Here is a 20,347-nt window from a genome sequence, read left to right on the forward strand (position 1 = left end):
CCACACAGAAGGTGGGAAGTTTCCTGGGCAGAACTCAGTCGTTGTTAGCAGGAGACTTACTCAGAGGAGCAATGCTTCTCCTGTGTATGCTCTTTGCCTGGCCCTGGTGTCTCTAAATTCCTCCACTTTCAAGCTAGGCTCTCGTTTGCCTTAAAACACTTGTACTCCTTACAGTTCTAGACGGCAAGACAACCCGGTCTTTCTGCACCTGCTGCTGCTGCTAGCAACTCCCACTAACATGCGTGCGGCGGCGGGAAAGGCAAAGCTGGGTGCTGCATGAGGTCTGGAGGGGGAAGAAGGGCCGCTTTCAGCTCTGCTTGCAAAAGTTCTGGTCCTCTGGCCGGATTCTGGGGTCCGCATCCAGCGGGTGAGTTCCCTTTTGCTTCTCTCCTCTGCTGCCTCCCGCAGCAGCTTCTCCGTCTTGGCGCGGGTCCTTCCAGGCTCAGGAGTTAGCAGAACCTTGGCAGGCTGCGCACTAAGCTTTTATAACGCGCTGCAGAGACGTCACTGGGAAGGGGCTGTACCTGGGCTGCGTACTCGCTGGTCCCCAAGCGCAGCGCAGCAGCTGAGCCAGCTGTTGGCAGCTGTGTCGCTCCACCACCGCAACCACCACGCCTTCTGCTGCTCGTGACCTGCCGTGGGCGTTCTGCAGGCCAGATGAACCCAGCACTCCGCGAGGGGGCGACAAGGTGGCCTGGGAGGGAAAGACCCAGATTGGGTCTTCAGCTGGAATCGCGCTTGTACCAGGGATGCTAGCAGAAAAGGAAGGATTTTGGAAACAGCTGAAGTGGAGGACAGTTAACTCTGTCCTCCGGTGCCCCAGAGGAAACAGCTCCGGTATCCCTTGACAACCTCTACAAAGATGCTAGACTGTCTGGGTGGGATATGGGCGAGTGTGGGGGTGGAGAGCCGCTGCTGCACTCTGGTTGCTACCACGGAGTGACAGGTGACCACACCCTGCTTCAGAAGTCCGGAAGACAACTTTCCTTGTGTTAAGGGAACCCCTAGATACCTAGCTCTGTTCCCTGGTGTACTGATTCTTCTCCCTTGCTCCCCAACCCCTAAAAGCAGTGATGGGCTCCAAGCCTTTGGGATACCTTCCCCAGTCACTTTGGTGACTTGGTGCCTCTCTTGAATCTGCTGGTGGGTGCTTTCCAACAGAGCCAGCGACGACTACCCTCTCAGCTGCAGACACTGGGGACAATGCGCAGATCTCTGCAAAGCTTGGTGAGTGCAAGAGCAGGCAGAAGCCTGATGGCCTGTCGCCCGGACAGACAATTCTGGGCTCTTGGCCAGCACCCTTTGCGAAATAGCTTCCACACCGCTCCCCCCTCACCCCCCCCCCCCCCCGCGCCTGCCAACCTCGCAGCTTCCTTCTGTGTCCTGAGGCTAGGTGGAACTGGAAAAGCATGAGAAGGGGCTTCACCAGTTAGTTTTTCAGTTTTGCATGGGACTGAATGGCAAGTTTCTGCCTGTCTTTTCTCCCCATTCTGCCCGGCATCCAAGGTGGTTTCAAAGGGCCAAGCTGGTGGCTGGACAGGGAGCAGATGGGCAAGCCTTCCCTGCAACATCAGCCCTTTTGAAAAAGCCTAGATGTGTGGAGTTCAGGAGCGTGTTCCTGGCAGATTGCGCTTGGCGAGGCTCCAGGGGATCCCAGCTGCCCCTCAGCGGGTCCCCTCCAGCACAACCTTTCTAGGATCTGTGAGATGCCTGCGGGGGTGGGGAGAGCACCGGTCCGTTGCTATTGGTTGCATCCCTCCTGGCACTGGGAGAGATGCCTTTACGCACTAGAGTAGCAAACCCGCGCACTGTGTAGCACATGAGGTGCGTTGAGGCTGTGAAATTTATTGCTAGGCTAATATTGTTTCCTTCAGTGTGGAGAGGAAGGGATACTAAACTCCGGTTTTGTTGGAGGCTGAGCTTTTGGCACTTACAGGAACCAAGCTTCTGGTTTGCAGGTGTCTCCCAGGCATCCCTAAAACCCCTAAGCCCCTGGGAGCAAACTCCTGGGAAGTCTTTCAGAGGACAGCTCTGAGCTCCCTAGTTAAGAGGAGTCGCTGTGGAAGGGCTAGCCTTCTCCACCTCACATCTCTCACTGCTGAGCTGGGGATATAGAAGAAGGATGAGAGGAGAGGAGAAGACAGGGGTGGAGAAAACAAGCCCTACAGTTCTGTGAACAAAGAGGCAGCCCCAGAGAGGAGGGAGGCAGCCTCATCCAAGGAGGGAAATTCAGGAAGAAGCCTGAAGGATGAGCTAGCACCAGAAGAGGCCGGGGTGAGATAGAGAAGAATGTTCCAGAGGCTCTGTAAAGTGATCCATGTCACTTTGGTTGAAGTCCACAGAGAGCACCCTTTTCATTTAAAACCACATCTACAGTCTTGCCTTGAGCTTCAACACTTGCCTCAGGGAGGCTGGCTTGGGCGGGACTGACAATCTGAACCAGGAGTACTTACCACTTGCTGAAGAAGTTATCTATCCCAGGAAAAACCAAGCATTCTCATGTTGGGTTCGCAATTAGTGGAACAACCACAACAAAAAAGCCTCATCCCGAATTGAGAGGTGTCGCTCAGACTGTGAACAAGGAGGGATGTTCCCTGGGCTTTCTTCTGAATAAGAGCTTTTCCACCTAGGGATGACTGCACACCCTGACTGGCTGCACACCCCGACTGACTTCACACCCTGACTGCACACCCCGACTGACTGCACACCCCGACTGATTGCACACCCCGACTGACTGCACACCCCGACTGACTGCACACCCTGACTGACTGCACACCCCGACTGATTTCACACCCTGACTGCACACCCTGACTGACTGCACACCCTGACTGCACACTCTGACTGACTGCACACCCCGACTGACTGCACACCCTGACTGACTGCACACCCCGACTGACTGCACACCCTGACTGAGCATGCAGCTTTCCTCTGAGAGTTGATTTTTTTCCCCACTTTGTTCTCATTCCTTCTGTTCCCAGTCCACTGTTGTTCTTCGTTGACACACAAGACAGTCACCCATCCCAGAGCAAATCCTGTTGACAAAGTAGTCTAAATCCTTGCTTATTTGCCCAGGCTTTCTGTAGACAGACAGAAGCACAAACACATAATACCAATGCTGGTAAATGCAAACAGGGGATTTCCATTGTGCTCTGCATGCTTTTTTTTTCTCATCTGAAATCTTGTCCAAACACTCCAAAGCCAGCTGGTATGGATTTAACCCATTCTTTCCAATGGCTAAGTATTATTTTTATGCTATAGGTGCAGTTCAGCTTACATATACATTTTTCTATTCATGAAAATTCACTTTGAGTTTTTGCCACTGAGGACTATTCTACAGGGCTGGAGGGTGACTCAGCGGTTCAGATTATTCTGCAACCTTGCAGAGAATGGATCAGAGTTCAGTCCCCAGCACACCCCTCAGGGGGCTCACAAGAGCCTGTAACTCCACCTGCAGGGATCCAGCACCATTTTCCAGCCTCTGTGGTCACAGACATGACATGCACATGCTCACACTCTGACACATGATGAAAAATAAACCTTATAGAAGACAAGCTACAATAGGCATTCTTCACTTATGTCTCCAAAGCCCGAGGCTGTGATGTTTCCTTTCCTTCTCCCTTCTGTGGTGATATGTTGTGTCCGCCAATATATTGTGTACCCTAATAAAACTTACCTGGAGTCAGAGAACAGAACAGCCACTACACTAGACATAGAGGCCAGACAGTGGTGGCACTCACCCTTAATCCTAGCATTCCAGAGGCAGAGATCCATTTGGATCTCTGTGAGTTCAAGACCACAACGGAAACAGAGCCAGGCATGGTAGCACACACCTTTTATCCCAGCACTTGAGATCTCATGTCTTGCTTGGGAAAAACATATGCCTTTAATCCCAGGAAGTGATGGCAGGAAGCAGAAAGGTATACAAGGCATGAGGACCAAGAACTAGAGGCTTTTAAGCTTTTAGGCTTCTTGGCAGCAGTTCAGCAGAGACACTTCTGGGTGAGGACTCAGAAGCTTTCAATCTGAGGAAATAAGATCAACTGAGGAATTGGTGAGGTGAGGTTTTCTGTGGCTTGTTCTGCTCTCAGATCTTTCAGAATTTACACCAATAGCTGGCACTGGGTTTTCTGTTAATAGACCTTTTAAGATTCATCTTATACCCTTCTTCTTTTCTTTCCTTCTTGCTTATGTGCAGATCAAGAGATTGAACCCAGGGCATCGCACAGGTTAGGCAAGGACTCCAGCATTGGGCTACATCCCTAGGCAGTGGAGATTCTTCTCTGTGTGATCAGTTTTGGGTGGAATTGCTGGGCAATGGGCAACACACAATTAATAAAAAATATTTACATTCATTTTTATATAGTATGATGTTTATGCACATATGTAGATCTGATGTACTACTCTTTCTATATATTTATATTTTTGCTGTTTATTTATTTATTTTTTTTACATTCCAATCAAAGTTTCCCCTTCCTCTTCTCCACCCAGTCCCTGCCCTCATCCAACTCCTCTTCCTTTGTTTCTGTTTGTATACAGTTGGGCCTTTCATGGATATTAGCCCACTGTGGTATATAAAATTACAGTGAGACGGCTTCTCCTCTTCTATTAAAGCTGGATGAGGCAACTGGGTAGGAGTTACAGGTCCCAAAAGCAGGCAACAGAGTCAGAGGTAGCCCCTGCTCCTACTGTTAGCAGTCTCACAAGAAGATCAAGTTACACTACTGTAACATATGCAGAAGGTCTAGATCAGTCCTATGCAGGCTCCCTGATTGTCAGCTCAGTCTCTGTGAGACCCTTTGAGCCCAGGTTAGTTGGTTCTCTGGGTTTTCTTGTGGTGACCTTGACCCCATTGGCTCCCACAATCCTTCCTCCCTCTTTTCTGCAGGATTCCCTGAGCTCCACCTCATGACTGGCTTTGGGTCTCTGCATCTGTTTCCATCAGTGGCCTGCTAGAGGAAGCCTCTATGATGACAATTGGGCTAGGCACTGAACTATGAGTATAGCAGAATATCATTAGGAGTCATTTCACTGACTTTTTTGCCAGTCATGTTTAGTTCTATTCTAAGTCCCTGAGGTATCCTGCTTTTGGATCCTGGCCCTCAGGGGTGAGTTCCCTCTTGGGGTATGAGTCTCCAGCTGGGCCAGTCATTAGTTAGTCACTCCCACAATTTCTGCACCATCTTTACCCCAGCACAACTTTCAGGCAGGACAAAGTGTAGGTTTGTGACTGGGTTGGTGACCCACTCCCTTCACTGGAAGCCTGGCCTGGTTACAGGAGATGGCCGGCTCAGGCTCTGTATCTACTATTTCGAGGAGTCTTATCTAGGGTCACCCTCATAGATTCCTGGGAGTTTCCATTGCACTAGGTTTCTAGCTCATCTCAGAGATGCTCCCAGATTTCAGTAGTCTCTCTGAGTACTCTCTTTCTACATCCTTTCCTGATCTGATCCCTCCTGTTCCCCATCCCACCCCCTTACTATCCTCTTCCCCCAATCCACTGACAATGTCCATTCTCTTTCCATTTCATGGTGAGAATCATGCATCCCTCCATTGAGCCCTCCTTGTTACTTAGCTTCTCTGGGCCTGTGGGTTGTAACATGGTTCTCCTTTACTTTACAACTAATATCCACTTATGAGTGAGTACATACCATGTTTGTCTTTCTGAATCTGAGTTACCCAATTCAGGATGATCTTTTTTAGTTCCATCCATTTGCCAGCAAATTTCCTGATGTCTTTGTTTCTGATAGCTGAGTAGTATTCCATTGTGTAAATGAACCATATTTTCTTTATTAATTCTTAGGTTGAGGGTTAGCTAGGTTGTTTCCAGTTTCTGGCAATTGTAAATAAAGCTGCTATGAACATAGTCAAGCAAGTTTCCTTGTGGTATGGTGAAGATCCTTTGCATATATGCCCAAGAATGGTATGGCTGGGTCTTGAGGTAGATCAATTCCTAATTTTCTGAGAAACTACCATATTGATTTCCAAAGTGGCTGTATAAGTTTGCACTCCCACCAGCAGTGGAGGAATGTTCCCCTTACTCCATACCCTCTCCAGGGTAAGTTGTCATTAGTGATTTTTGGTCTTAGCCATTCTGACAGGTATAAGATGGAATCTCAGTGTCATTTTGATTTGCATTTCCCTGATGGCTAAGAATGTTGAACATTTCTTTTAGTGACTCTCAGCCATTTGAAATTCCTTTGTTGAGAATTCTCTGTTCAGATCTGTACCCTATTTTTTAAATTGGATTATTTGGTTTGTTAATGTCTAGTTTCTTGAGTTCTTTTTATATTTTGGACATTAGCCCTCTGTCAGATGTGGGTTTTGTGAAGATTTTTTTTTCCATTCTGTAGGCTTATTGATGGTGTCCTTTGTCTTACAGAAGCTTTTTGGTTTCATGAGGTCCCATTATTAATTGTCAGTCTTAGTGTCTGTGCTATTAGTGTTCTGTTCAGGAAGTTGTCTCCTGTACCACTGTGTTAAAGGCTATTCCCCACTTTTTTTCTATCAGGTTCAGTGTAACTGGCTTTATGTTGAGGTCTTTCATCCAGTTGGACTTGAGTTTTGTGTAGGGTGATAAATTATAGATCTATTTTCATTCTACATTCCAACATCCAGTTATGCCAGCACCATTTGTTGAAGATGCTTTCTTTTTTTCCATTGTACAATTTTGGCTTCTTTGTAAAAAATCAGGTGTCCATTGGTGTGTGGATTTACTTCTGGGTCTTTGATTCCATTCCATTGATCAACCTGTCTGGTTTTTTTGTTTGTTTGTTTTGCTGGGTTTTTTTAAATTTTGTTTTGTTTTGTCAATATCACACAGTTATATTACTATTGCTCTGTAGTACATTTTGAAGTCAGGGATGGTGATGCCTCCAGAAGTTCTTTCATTGTACAGGATTGTTTTAGCTGTCCTGGGATTTTGTTTTTCCATATGTTGTTGAGTATTGTTCTTTCAAGTTTTGTAAAGAATTGTGTTGGAATTTTGATGGGGGATTGCATTGACTCTGCAGATTGCTTTTGGTAAGGTGGCCATTTTTAGTATGTTAACCTGACAGACCCATGAAAATGAGAGATCTACAACTCTTTATGTTCAAGTTGCCAGACTGTCTTCCCCAAAGGCCACAGCACTGTTACCTTGCCTCTCAGTTTATCCCCATCCCCACATCTATTCCAGTATTCATTTCCTTAGGTCAAAACAAAAAAAGGATGCATTTTATTTTTAATTATGTTCACATGTCTGTTTGTGGGTATGTGCACATGAGTGCAATGCCCACAGAGGCCAGAATAGGGCATCAGATCCTCTAGAGGTGGAGTCACAGGTGTTTGGGAACTCCCTCTGGTGCCCTGCTGGGAGCTGAACTCAGCTCCTCTTCTAGGAGCTCTTATGTGCTCCTGAGCCACCTCTCCAGCTCCAGCCCCCAGTACAAGGTTTGAATAGCTGTTTTAGTTTTTTTTTTTTTTAAAGTCTGTTTTAGTGGTCATAACACTACGATAAAAACATCTTTCCAGTTACTAGAGTTTTTGGCTATTTGGATGTTCCCTTCTATACATGTCACTCATGTTCCCTGTCTTTGTCTTATTGGTTTGACTTCCAGCCATTCTTTTTCTAATTTACTGGGGTTTTTTGGGGGGAGGGTGGTGGATTTAGGCCCAGTGCCCAGAAAAGGGCATTGAATTCCCTGGAATTAGAGTTACAAATGGTTGTAAGCTGCCAAGTGGGAATTGAACCTGGGTCCTCTGGAAGAGCAACCAATGCTCTTGAGTGAACCATATCTCTAGCCCCCTGGCCACTTTCCCCTAAATACTCTTTGTATTTAGATACAAATACTTCACCTGTCAGAAATACTTGAAATTTTCTAAAAATACTGTTTTTTTTTTTCCTAAATATCTATGTGGCCACAAAATCTCAATAATTTCATGTGGTTATATTTGCTTTAGCACTGTGTGGCCTTTCCTTGTTTGAGAACTCCCCCGAATCCTAGCTATTTCCAGTTTCCTGGGTTGTCTAGTCAGTTTTTAGTTCTGTTTTACCTTAAGGTTTATGTTCACCTTTAGATTTTATTTTGTTGTATCAAAAGTGAATGGGATCAATAAGATAAATCTTTTTAAAATAAAGCAAATGCCATGAAAGTAGAAGTAAACTGTCCAAGGGGTGAAGGAGACTAATGAGTGGGTGAAGCTGAAAGGAGAGGGTATCAGGATATAAAACATTAAGCACATGGTCCATACATAACCAGGGCCTTGCACAATGGAGAAATTCAGAAAATTGTAAAAAGAAAGAAAAAAGTCAAATATTACTAAGAAAATATACAATATAAAATAGGGGCTTGGGGACATGGCTCAGTGGTTAAGAGGACCCAGATTTGCTTCCCAGGTAGCTCACAACTGTCTGTAACTCCAGGCCCACAGGATCCAATGCCCTCTTCTGGCTCCCAAGAGCACATGGTGCATAGACATCCATATAGACAGAACACCCCCACACATAAAATAAATACATAAAAATTTAAAATATATACATAAAATAATCTCTCAGGCATATTATATAAATGAACATAAACTGAACATAATTGTGTCTGATTTGAAGCATCATGTTCAATGCAAAAGAGGTTTAATGGAAACAATTGAACACCTAAAAATAAATGACAGGAATCTACTTTTATGTTCTTTCCTGTGGTCAGTTAGTTTTGACAGCTCCATGCATTCTCCTAGTGAGTGAGATGATCAGCCTTGTAACCTTGTAAACTCACTAAAATAGCAAACATTATGTATGTGACTTAATATTTCTATTTACCAGTCATCTCAATCTATTCTGATAGCAAAAATTCCAGTGACCAGAGAGATGGTTCAGTAATTAAGAGCACTTATTGCTTATGCAAGGGACACAGGTTCGATTCCCAGTACTCATATAGCAGCTCACAAACCCAATTTTGGGGGCTGTGACACCCTCTGCTGGCTTATATGGGCACTGTACACATAAAGTACATACATGCAGGCAGAACATTCATACACATAAAATAAAATAAATTTATTCCAAACTAAACAAATTGAATTATATTTCAATTACTATTTTAATAGGAAGTGCTTAGAATTTATGTTCATTTTTCACAAAATTGACATTTTTTTCTATTAAGAATTTTATCCATGTCTATTTCTTTAGTCCTCGCTTTCTGTCCTTAAAAATGTTATAATTTTGCTTAAATTGTTGTTTTAAAAAAATTACTAGCCATAATTACTTTCGATACTATAATGAAAATACATAGGTATATTATATACATAGATATATTCTTGCTCTATTTCTTTTTCTTCCAAAACAAAAATGTGACTCTAAAGTCTATCTGTATATTTGTCAGCATATTTCAAATTTATAAACATGTTGGAAACACTTTTCTATATCATGAACTATACATTGCAATGACCATTGTATGTCTTGCCTTTTACTCTATAGTAAGGACTTGCAATAAATTACTTTATGTCCTTATATGTATTTTGATTTTGCCTACAATGCAAAAACATGAACTACCTCTCTGCCTTTAATTTTATTTAATGTGAAAATAGTCATATAGTTTTCCAAAACATAATTTCCTACTTTAACTGCTATTTTTCCAGGCAGGAAATTCTCAAGTATATATTTTTAGTAATCTTCTCCACTCCTGCAAATAAATTTCAAGATTTTAAATCTTAACTCTCAAACCTGGCCACAGTATGCAAAGGAATACAGCCTTATATTGCTATTATATGAAGTTTAAACACCAATAGGCATATTTAACCTTATATTTAGTTTCTGACAAGGCATTTCACATCTCCACAGGGCACAGTGACATCATGGCATTATATATTACTGGCCAGCAGTTATCAATTATACTTCTCTAGATGAAGCTATTTAGCAATTGATAGTTTTTTGTTTTTACATTCATTTTAATCAAAACAGGTTTATATTTCCTTCCCGAAATAAGTTAGCTCTGGAAGGTGGGCATTTTACATTATGCTTGTCCTAGGTATCGAGCTGACACAGCCTGGAATCGTCTGAAAAGGGCCTTTCATTTAAGGCATAGCCCAGATCAGATGGGTGGTGTGTGGGCGTGCCTGTGAGGGGTTTTGGTTTCCAATTGATGCCCAAGGGCTCTGCTCACTGTGGACAGGACAGCACCAATCCTAGGCAGGTGGTCCTGGGCTATATAACAAAGTTACCTGGGTATAGGCCTGATAGTGGCCAGCAAGCAGTGTTTCTCCATGATTTCTGCTTCAAGTTCCTGCTTTGATTTCTCTCAAATATGGACAGTGCCTGGAAGTGTAGGCTAAATAAACCCTTTTCTCCCTTGTGTTTTATAACAGCAATAGAAAGAAGGCTAGAACAGTGCTTCAGATACCATAATACACACTTGGAAGTCATCAGAAATGCCAACACTTATGAAACACAATTCTTTTTCACACAAGTGATGCTTATATTTTCCTGTGGCTGTGATTAAACACCCTGACAAGAGCGACTTAAGGGAGAAGGGGTTACTTTGAGCTCACAGCTCTGCAGGGATGAAGTCTATCATGGAGGAGCAAACGGAGCAACAGGCAGGGAAGGCAGGACAGCAGGTGGGGGAGGCTCCTTGGTCACTGGGTATCCCTAAGCAGAAAGCAGGGCATGAACTTAAACAGGAAGTGGGGCTCATCTATAAAGCTCCAAGGCCCACCCCCACTGACCAACTTCCTTCAGCAAGGTTCTACCTCCTGAAGAATCCACAGTTTTCTCAGATAAAACTGCCTGTTGGGACCAGGTGTTCAAACCCAGGAGCCTGTGAGAAACAGTTCACATTCAACCCATGGCTGGTGGTGAAGAAGGCTTTGTCCTATAGAAGTCTGCAGCTCTTCCTGAGAGCTGACAGACCACCGTTGTGTGTGCATTTAGTCCTTGTGTATCCAAACACCTCACGAGCAAACTAATAGTGCTCACTGGAATCGCTGCCGTTTGCTTCTCTTGCATTTCCCTAGGACTCTCTGGTGTCCAGACAAAACCTTTCCTGGTCATCTCATTGTCACTGTTTTCTTGGCACGCACCTCTCTGAGGTCAGTCTACAGTCACCTCAGTCTAGATCACTTTTCAGATGATTTATCCATCACACATCATGACTGCTTCAACCAAGCTCCAAAGCAAACCAATAACTTTCCAGAATAGATCCCAATGTGGAATCAATCTGTTAAACACAACAGATTTATGAGGAGAAGCCCTTCAGGCCAGAAGAAACCAAGGTGATGCATTCATAGTACTGAGCATTGCTCTCTCAGCATCCACAAGCCTCAAAGCAAGAAAAATCTGAGAAGGTGCTGCAGCCCAGAGGAATCATTTCCCAAATCCTTCAATTTGTTTTATGGACCCAGATTTCTAGATGCTGCCATTTTTCTTCAGTTTGAGGCATTTATTTTTATTTTTATTTTATATTTTAAGACAAGGTCTCATTTATTCCAGGCAGGTCTCAAACTTTCACTGTGTAGCAGATATTGGTCTTGGACTACTGATACTCATGTCTCCATGTCCAGAGTACCACAGTTTCAGTCACTGTCCTATTGCTGTGCAGAGACACCATGACCAAGACAAGTCTTATAAAAGAAAGCATTTAACTGGGTACTTACTTACAGTTTCAGAGGGTTGGTCCGTTAGCATCATTGTAAGGAGCATGTTAGCATGCAGGAAGGCATGGGGTTGGAGAGCTTTACATCCTGATCTACAGGCAGCAAGCAGAGAGACACTGGGCCTGGCATGGGCTTTTTAAACCTTAAAGTCACCACCAACAACACACCTTCTCCAACAAGGCCACACTTACTCCAGCAAGACCACGCCTTCTAATGCTTCCTGAACAGTTTTTTAACTGGCTGCTAAATCTGCAAATATATGTGCCTATGGGGACCATTTTCATTCAAACCACCACAGCCACAATTCCCGAGTTATGTGATACTGAGGATCAAACCCCATATTTTGTACATGCTGGGCTATGTAAGAAAGGCAGCTGCGCGTGGACCTGAGTTCTTGCCCTGATTTTCTTCAATGATGGATTGTGACCTGGAAGTGTAACCAGGTAAATCCTTTTCTCCCTTTGTGACTGTCTTACTTAGGGTTTCTATTTCTGTGAAGAGACACATGACCATGGCAACTCTTCTAAAAAGAAAGCATTTAATTGGGAGTGGCTTATAGTTCCGAAGGTTTAGTCCGTTATCATCATGGAGAGAAGCATGGCAGCATGCAGGCAGACATGGTGCTGAAGGAGATGAGAGTTCTATGTCTTGATCCACAGACAACAGGAAGTGAACACGGACACACTGGGTATGGCCTGAGCATATATGAGATCTCAAAGCCTGCTTCCACACTGACACTCTTCTTCCAACAAGGTCACACCTCCTAATGGTGCCACCCTCTATGGGCCAAGCATTCAAACACATGGGTCTATGGAGGCCATACCTATTCAAACTACCTCAGTGGCTTTTCGTTATTGTGCTTTATCACAGCAACAGAAAGAAAGCTAAACAGTGCTTTAGATGCCACAATATATACTTGGAAGTCATCAGAAGGGCCAAAGCTAATGAAGGTGAGCTACATCCCTAGCCCCAATTTCTTTTTCTGGTGTAGTGTGTGTAATGATTTCAGAGTCTCTTGCATGCTGGGAGAATTCTTTACCTTCAAGCTGCATCTCCAGCACTCTGATGTATTTTATTTATCATACATTACAGCGCAGTCTTGGACTGAGAGGACAACGGGAAGGAAACAGTCCTACAGCAGAGGGCAAAGGGCCACCTATGGGATGGCATTCAGGAAGCAAGACAGGCTTGCTGCCAGAGCAATAAGCCAGGTGAGTATTTTTATAAAAGGTTTTAGTGTGGGTGGTGGTGGTGGTGGTGGTGGTGGTGGTGGTGGTGTGTATGTACATGTGTGTGCAGGTACCAGAGAAAGCCAGAAGAGGGCATCACTTATGGAGCTGGAGTTACAGATGTTAATGAGCTGTCTGACATGGATGCTGGGACCCAAACTCTTCATGATTGAGCATCTGGCGCTCATAACCACTGAGCCATCTCTCCAGCCCCAGCAACATACAGGATTTCTCTATGTTCTGTATAACAGCTTTCAGATGCCCTGGAACTTGCTTTATAGACCAGGCTGGGCTCAAACTCACAGAAATCCACTTACATCTGCTTCTTGAGTGTTGGGATTAAAGTTGTGTACCACCACGGCCTGGCTTCAGCAACTTGTTTTTAACAAGTACTCAGAGAAGTCTTATCTTCAAGCAAGTTTTGGAAATACATATTTTATTTTAAATCCTCCATGGAACTGGGCAATCTCTAGTGTTTTCTTCCTGTACTTTTTTTGAAAGTATTACTTACTCCCTCTGCATTGGTACCTTTCTCTCCTCTTAGAACTATTATTGTTAGCATGCTAGGTGTCCTGGATCCATTCATTCCTCTGAAAACTTTTCCTGATCCCTGGGTGATGGCTAGTTTTTTGTTGTTATTGTTTGTTTGTTTGTTTTTCTTAGAAAGAAATATCACAGAACAGAAAATGCCTGTGTGCACAGGGGACTGAGGTGGGCATTGTTGGGTGATGTTTATACTCTCACTACCAGCCTCTGTGGGAAAAATTTTCATGTAAAATTTCTCAAAACCACAGGCTGCTGTTTGAATTTCATTTTGAAATAATCCTGTCTTTAAATTCTCATGGTTTCTGTCTTTTCCATGTTTCTAGCGAGAGATATCTCTAACACTTAGGCTTCTGGATCATTCCTTTGGGTCCTTTGATAAAGCTGCTAAATGTTTTTGCTGCAACATGTTTGTTTTGTTTGGCGTCTGAAGATCATGTTTTTCTGTACTGAGCTTCCGTAAGGACATGCATTACTGCTATACTTTGTTAGGTGTTTGTCTAACTCTGTCAATGGCTCTGTTGTCTGAGCACACTTTCCAGTCACCCAGCTTCAACCCCTGTGATGATCAGGCACTCTACTTTAGGTTGCTTCTTTCTTTCATTCAATTACTTGTTTTAGTTATATGCATATGTGTGTATATATATATATATATATATATATATATATATATATATATATATAGAGAGAGAGAGAGAGAGAGAGAGAGAGAGAGAGAGAGAGAACAATATGATGGTTTTGTACATGTGTGTTCACTTGTACAAAAGTGCATTTGGAGGGCAGAGGTCAACCTCAGGTGTGCTCCAGGAGCTGTCCACCTTGCTCTTTGAGAGAGACCCTCCCTGGGAGCTGAGACTTGCCCATTGGCCTAGGCTGACCAGCTAGGGAGGCCCAGTGATCTGCCTGTCTGTCTCCCCAGCACTGGGCTTGTCACAGGCACATGCTATGACTTTCGTTCATAAATTGTAGGTACTGAATGCAGATTCTTATGCTTGTGTGGCAAGCATTTCACTGATTACACTGTCTCCCAAGCTGCCAGTATGATTTTTTTCTCACTGAGAAATCAACAAACCAAGCCAATTAACATATTCTTTACCTCATTGTCAAAATTTTATGGTGAGTGCATTTATGATCTACTTTCTTGGTGATTTTTAAGTACCCAGAATAGCATGGTTAATTATTGTCACTGTGTACAACAGAGCTCCACATTTGCTGCTCCTATCTAACTAATCTTTGTACCTTTCAACTGAGAGTCTCACCAAACCTCTTTCTAGTCCCTGATAACTACCATCGTACCCTCTAATTCCATGGGGTTTGACTTTTTAAGAATTATATGAAGGTGACAGTATGCAATGTTTGCATTTCTTTCCTGTTATGTTTCACTTAATACAGTGCCCACCAGGTTTATGCATAGCATTCCATATGCATCTCATTTTTTGCTACTCATATCATGATGAGTTGATTCCATATCTTGATCAATGTAATGGGGACGTTTATGCATCATTGATGAGAATGCAAATTAGTGGCCATTATGGAAAGCATCGTGAAGAGTCCTCAAAAATATTTAAAGTCGAGCCACCATCCTGCAATGTCAATTACTGGTGTACAGCCAAAGGGAGTGAAACTGGTGTGTTAAGGAGATATCTGCAACCCCAGTCACTGCCACAGAACCACCATGACGAAGATAAGAGCTTTGCTTTCTTTATTGGATCATCAGGCCTCAGGGCATTTAGTCTTCCCTAGTTGTAATAACACAAGACTAAGGAGATTTATTTTGGTCTATCCAAGGTTGAAAGGTCATGTTTGATGGTAGCTTCTGCAGACATACTCCTGAGACAGAACATCAGACCGCATGGCCTGAGACAGGGGACTCGAAAGAGACCTAGCCAAACTGGCTTTCCTAGCAGAAACTCTCAGGCTGGCTCATGAGCTCATTAATCTATGAACAGTGGCATGAGTGAGTTACTCCACTCATAAGGGCAGTCACCTGACCACCTTTCCAGGATTCCACCCGGCTGTACTTTTTACTATCTCCTAAAAGGGGATTGGATTTCAGTATGAGTTTCAGAAGGGCAGAACCATAGTCACACCATAACAAAAATTCCAAGCGGTGAGTGGGAAGCTCTAGATGGTGAAAGCAGTGAGAACAGGGGTAGACCAAGCCCCTCCCTCTTAGCACATGACTGTATCATCAAGGTTGGCAGAGTTCTGCTCCTTCCTGCTGGAAGCCTCTCTGCCTCCCATTTCCTTGTCCCATGGCATTAAGACTTGGCTCCTTCTCTCTCCTTTCCCAGTGTGCCCAGCCTTTAGACATTGCAATGCCATAATGCCATGTTTACATCTACAAAGTTCACACTCAAGAATCAAGAAAGGAAGAATAGATATCTCCAAATGTTTTAAGTAAGTCCTAAATTTTAAGCAAGTAAGTGTTGGTCAGCTGTCCTGGGGCACATGCAACCTGTGGTGGTTTGAAAGAAAATCCCCTCCCCACAAAGGGAATAGCACTATTAGGAGGTGTGGTTTTGTTGGAGGAAGTGTGTCATTGTGGGAGTGGGCTTTGAGGTCTCTTTTGCTCAAGTTTCCCTCAGTGTGACACTGAGACCACATCTTATTGTTTTCTGATCAAGATGTAGCCAGAACCATGTCTGCCTGCATGCCGCCATGCTCCTCACCATGATAATGAACTGAACTTCTGAAACGTAAGTGAGACATCCCAATTGAATGTTTTCCTTGTAAGAGTTGCCATCCCCATGATGTCTCTTCACAGCAATAGAAACCCTAACTAAGACACAACCTGAGTCTCATAATAGACACTCTAGGAGAGGGAAGCCCTTGGGGCATCTGGGATTCTCATTGGTCTTACCAATTCAGGGTAATGACCAATCACATTGCCAGGTCCCAGTCTGTTTCTGCTCATACTCACCTGCCCTGAGCTTCTGTGCTACTATGCCAAGCTCCTGTCAGTGCCCAGCCTGTCAGGGAAATCCATACCTAGTTCTATCATTTACTCAACCTGGTCCTCTGATATATCTCCCAGGCCCGTTTGTTTCTGGCTGCCATTAAATTGTCAGATTGGATGAGGAGTTGTCAGAGAAAGGGGAGGCACCTGGGTTTGGGCCCCTACAAATTGTGGTGGGGTGCCCTCCTCTTTCCTTCATAGTGCGGATAAGCTAGCTGCCTTTAGCCACTCGGCTTCCTTCCATAGATGTCCTTTCAGAAGGGAAATCGTGTGGCATGCCTCATTCAGGCTTTTTGGTTCCTGGAGGGTCATTTACATCCTGTACCACCTTGCCCAGAGAACACAGTCAGTATGAATATGTTAAGCTGGGTTACTTAGTGTGAAAATGATTGGTTTTGGGGAGCAAGATCAGCCAATGATGCAGTGACAACAGAAATGACCCAACTTTGCACCTTCACACCACAATGGAGGTCATTAATAATGGTAACAAGAAGAGGGGGTACACACACATGAACACACATGTGCACACACAGTACCTGCCGGGCATTCTTTCATCTGCTTTATGTGCAGTGACTATCTGACGTTTTTCCAGCTCTTCTAACTTACTGATTATAGCTGTTTGTTGGTTTTTCCTCTCACACAGGCCCTCATTCTGTGTGGCATTCGCCAGCTGGGTTGTGAGACCTCTGTGACCTGGAGGTAGTGGGGATGGCAGTGTGGTCTGCTCAGTCAGAGTGGGGACAGAGGCTTCTGTCTGGAAATCTCTTATGTGAGAGATTTTGTTTCTCAAAGGGAGATAGACGTAGTGAGGGAGTTTCTACAGTGGTTTAGTTTGTCTTGGAAGAAGAAGTTGGTCCTAAAACTGTAAATAAAATATAGTGTTATAGCTGAACTGATTGAGAGTGTTCATTTACATGATAGTAGCTAGGAAAGTATGGAAGAAGAAGGGAGGTGGGTAGGGAGTCAACATAAGAACACAGCACAGCAGGAATGTTTTGCAGGGAGTGTGTGTTTTTTAGGCATGGTGAGTTTTCAAGGTGGAAACAAATATCATGGGAGAAGAACACTAGTGTTTATTATATTAATATTTGTCTAGAAATTTTTAAGATTTATTTTAAAGTTTAATTTATAAAATTATTAAATTATTAAAAATTTAAAAATATGTTTATTTTTATGTGATGAGTGTTTTGTCTGCCTAGTGTATGTGCATCACTTGAGTGCAGTGCCCTTGGAGTATAGAAGAGGGTGTTGGATTCCCTAGAACTAGAGTTCCAGACAGTTGTGAGCCACTCTGCATATTCTGGGAATTGAGCCCAGGTTCTCTGCAAGAGTAGCAAGTATTCTTAATTGCTGAGATATATTTCTAGCTCTGTGTCTCAAGACTTAAAAAACACAACAAAACAAAAACAACCCTCATATATGGATGTAAAATTCTGCAGCAAACTGTCAGTGTCTCATACATATGACATTCAACAGAATAGGTTCATCTATCAGCACTATGCATATACTACTATTTTTTTCCAAAATAGAGGGTACCAGATAAATTGGTTCAATTAGAAAGAGTTCTTTTAGAACTTAAAATTTATTAACACAATAATTGCTCCCTTTCACAAATAGTCACATTTAAATTCTTACTTCACAGTCAGTTCTCTTTAAATATGTAATTGGGCACACAAAAATAAACCTTCTCATGAAGACTACAAAATCCAAACAGAGAGAGTTACATCCAGGAAAAGAGATTTTTAAAGAGGAGAGGAAAATCTCATGTATCTAATTTGTTCAAATGACTTTAAACATTCAATGCCCTTGCCTCCCCACACCTGGCCTCAGATTCTAGGGCTGAGGAGAGGTCCTCAGGATCTTCATCTGTCACCTGCTATCTCTGATGTCACTGACAGACAGGTGTGTGCACATGATGGAGCCCAGACACATGAACATGCCTTATCTCTAGGACTTTGGCATGGAATCTTTGCTAGTAGATTTATAAAAGCCTATAGACACTGTAGAAGACAGTTCGAGATTGCATGCTAGTGGTTTCAGACAGGACTTGTCCCTTTGATCCAGTGACTTTATGTCTAAGTTTCATTATAAAAGAAAATCACAGCTGTGTGCTGTGGGATAACACTTTTGTACACTGGTTTAATAAAACCCAGATTGGCCAGTAGCCAGGCAGGAAGTATAGGTGGGATAAGCAGACAAGGAGAATTCTGGGAAGAGGAAGGCTGAGTCAAGAGACACCAGCCTGCTGTCCAGGGAGCAGCATGTAATGGCACACAGGTAAAGCCACAGAACATGTGGCGACATGTAGATGAACAGAAATGGGCTGAGTTTAAGTGTAAGAGCTGGTCAATAGTAAGCCTGAGCTAATGGCCTAGCAGTTTTAATTAACACAAGCCTCTGTGTGTTTACTTGGGTCTGAGCAGCTGCTGACCAGGTGGTACACAGGAAAACTTCAGCTACAGCTGTGCATGGGGATTTTTAAATTTTTATTTTTATTTACATGTACATGTATGTACCTATCTGTCTGTATATGCACCATGTACACATAATGTGCATCGATCCCATAAAAAAGTGTCACTTCCCCTGGGACTAGAGTTAGAGGTAGCTGTGAGCTACCACATGTAGGTGCTGGGAGCAGAATCCTGGTTCTCAGCGAGAGAAGCAAATGTTCCTAACAGCTGAGCCATTTCTCCAGCCCCGTGCATGGGGATTTTGCTTATGAGTATTCAACTTTAGCTTTACATATTGACTTAGTCACTGTCCTATTGCTGTAAAAAAGACACCATGACCAAGACAACTTATAAGAGAAAATATTTAATTGGGGGCTTACTTACATTTTCAGAGCATGAGTCCATGATTATCATGGTAAAGCATGGCCCAGGCAAACAGGGCACTAGAGAAGTAGCTGAGAGCTACATCCTCAGGCAGGAGGCAGAGAGAGATTGGGCATGATGGGGTTTTAAGACCTCAAAGTCCACCCGCAGTGACACACCTCCTCCAAATAAGGCCACACCTCCTAATAATTCCTAAACAGTCTGACAACTGGGAACCAAATATTCAAAAGTGAGACTGTTTTTAATCTCTCTCTCTCTCTCTCTCTCTCTCTCTCTCTCTCTCTCTCTCTCTCTCTCTCTCGCTATGTTCTGAGGAATGACACCCAAATAGGACCTCTGGCCTCCAAATACACACACACACACACACACACACACACACACACACACACATACATACACACACACAGATACAGATAGACAGACAGACAGAGAATGGTAAGAGACCACAAAAGATTAGTAGCATTACAGTCTTGTAATTGCTTACATTTTTTCCCTCTACTTTTCAGTCTTTTCTAAATCTTTATGATTAATATATTTTCCTTCCACACAAAGGAATACACTTTAAAACAAAGTTCTGTATATTGGAAAATCAGGGGCACATTATGAGATTTGCATTTCACCATGAATAGGTTTGAAATGATTCCTTTGGCATCTCCAGGAAAGTGAAAAATTATGCAAAACAGTTCTGTACAATAAAAAGTCTTTATTGTACAGCACCAGTTTATATGACAATGTGGACAGGGGAAATTCCACAAAGTCCCATCCCCACATTGAAAAGCTACAGGTAATCAGTGGTTACTGAGAGAGGAAGAAGCAATTTACTACAGGGATGAGCTCCCACATAGGTTGTCCAATCCCAAGAGGTCATCCCTGGACACATGTGTATACAGACAACACTGAATGAACTCAGTAGGTTGTGTACACACACACACACACACACACACACACACACACACACACCAAAAACAAAGAAAAAAAGGCTATGGATTTGGGAGGGAGGAAACGGGAGGAGTTGGAGGGGGAGGAAGAATAATGTAGATGATTCACTCATATAGGAAGTCCTCAATAAAGAAATCCTTTACAAATGACTTTGTTTAGGATAATTGTTTGTTCATCACTTTGGATCCTAGGTACCACATACTCACAGATCTGAGCATTATGAT

General features: G+C 43.4%; 1 long non-coding RNA gene across 1 annotated transcript; it reads left to right on the forward strand.

Moving 5' to 3' along the window:
* Positions 1-527: 527 nt before the first annotated feature.
* LOC118580820 lies at positions 528-16,035 on the forward strand. Its single transcript, XR_004944566.1, has 4 exons — positions 528-1,227; positions 12,712-12,830; positions 15,686-15,791; positions 16,019-16,035. It is a non-coding gene; the product is annotated as an uncharacterized LOC118580820 (long non-coding RNA).
* Positions 16,036-20,347: the final 4,312 nt, after the last annotated feature.

This window comes from Onychomys torridus, chromosome 3, assembly GCF_903995425.1.
Source record: "Onychomys torridus chromosome 3, mOncTor1.1, whole genome shotgun sequence".
Classification (NCBI taxonomy): domain Eukaryota; kingdom Metazoa; phylum Chordata; class Mammalia; order Rodentia; family Cricetidae; genus Onychomys; species Onychomys torridus.